The sequence below is a fragment of the Littorina saxatilis genome, linkage group LG2 (genome assembly GCF_037325665.1).
Source record: "Littorina saxatilis isolate snail1 linkage group LG2, US_GU_Lsax_2.0, whole genome shotgun sequence".
NCBI lineage: Eukaryota > Metazoa > Mollusca > Gastropoda > Littorinimorpha > Littorinidae > Littorina > Littorina saxatilis.
In genome coordinates, this window is record NC_090246.1 from 61,156,686 (window position 1) to 61,158,778 (window position 2,093).

Below are 2,093 nucleotides of genomic sequence, written 5' to 3' on the forward strand. Positions count from 1 at the left end.
CACAGCTTGACTAAATGTAGTAATTTCGCCTTACGCGACTTGTTTTATTTTGTATTTATTTAGCTCTCGGGCCTTTACATAAATACAACAGAAAAGGACTGTCAAGAATACGAGTTTGTCGATCGATTTTGGTATGTGTTGAATCTAGTGCAAAAAGAGCATGACACTGATTTGTTTAGCACAGCCTAGCACAGACTTGAAAAGGTGAAGTGAAATGGAAGTTGTTGTAAAATCGGTTTCGGCTCCTGTGTATTCATCAGTGCAGAAGAAAAAGTAGGAGTGGGTGTCTATTGCAAAACTCGCCCCTCTGCAGAATCGGGGGAAAACAAGATTGGTAGAAACATCTGCATTGGAATAACTTGCATACACTATTTTAATTAGTATAGACAAGTTGTTCACAGGATTCTGTAATCATTTTCACAAAAATAAAAAATAAAACAAGATAGGTTAAAGTTTATGGTACGTTTCATTTATGACAAAATAAAAGATTCACAAGAACTTCACATTTTCACAAGTTTCTTTGTTGTTGTGTTCTTTTTTCAGGTCAATCAGTGACAAAGACGTAAGCCTACCTTGTCTAACAAAATAAAAAATAAAAACACACTTAAAAACAGACACACACACAATTACAAATCCATTGCTTTATAACAAACAAAATAAATAGTTTAATCATAGACAAAATAAATCGCTCAATCATAGACAGAATCAATAGCTTTATCCTGGAAAAAATCAAACTTTTTTTTATATCAGACAATACCAATCACTTAATCAAGACAAAGTCAATCGCTTTATTATAGACAAAACCAATCGCTTAATCAAAGACAAAATCAATCGCTTTATATCTTACAAAATCAGTCACATAACTATAGAACAAATAAAATTGTTTTTCTTTGATTAAACGTTCTTAATAACATTATTTTTGGCGTGTATAGCCGCCCCCTCTACCACCCCCGCCTCTCCCCCCCCTACACACACACACACACCCTGGGTATTAAAGCAATCTTACACCATTGATCGATTGATTCAGTCATTCTTTATTTGGGCATGTTCGCAGCGTATCTGTTTCGTGTTGTTTTTTACTCGTCTAACGACAAAGCATGATTTATTGTATTCTGTTTTCACAGATGCAGCGTTTTACGTGCTATTAGTGGAGTGTGTGTATGTGTGGGAGGATCTACAAAATGCTCTCTCGCATTTTCCCCGCTTCCATGATGTCGCTGTCGTTGTCGACTACGGCGGTGATGACGGTTGTGAAGACGCTGGTGTTGATCGTACTCATCGTCTGCAGTGCAGAGGCCAGAAGGGTAAGTGTGGCGAAGATGCACGTGTGTGTGTGTAGTGGGGGTGGTGGTGTTTGGGGATCGTTGTGCGTGTGTTCGTGTTTCGTGTGTTAGTGTGGTTGTATGTATGTGTTTATGTGTGTGTGTGTTTGTGTGCGTGCGTGCGTGTGTGTGTGTGTATGTGTGTGTGTGCGTGTATGTGTGTGTTGGGAAGGAGTTGTGGGGTGGGGAGAGAGGGGGGAGGGGGGGAGGGGGGCGTGAGCGATGGGTCGGTCGAAGAGTGTTCACTGGCTCTAATATACACTCGCGTTGAAAATGTCAAGAAATAATTGTATAAAGAAATTTTCGTCCCATGAATGATTTAATCCCGCTCGGGGGAAATTAAATTCTAAAATCTAATCTTGTGAAAAAAAATGGAATGTAAGTTTATCACACAGAGTGCCACTGGCAAATTCTCTTCATCCCCCCCAAAACACCCCTTTCTTTTCCCATTACTCACATACAGACACACACAGACAGACACACACACACACACACACACACACATACACACACACACACACAAACACACACGCACACACACACACACACGCACACGCATACACACACACACACGCACACACACATACTCGCGCGTGTGCACACAAACCATTTCTTTCCCTACGCCTTTTACCCACTCGGACAGCCTCAATCTGCATTCTTTGCAAGTTGAAAAAAAGTATTTGAAAAAGTTGTGCAATGCACGGTCTTGAATTCTTGGATTTCCACAGCCCGCAAGGATTATCTGTTAGTCTAATGGATTCCTTTGAAGGC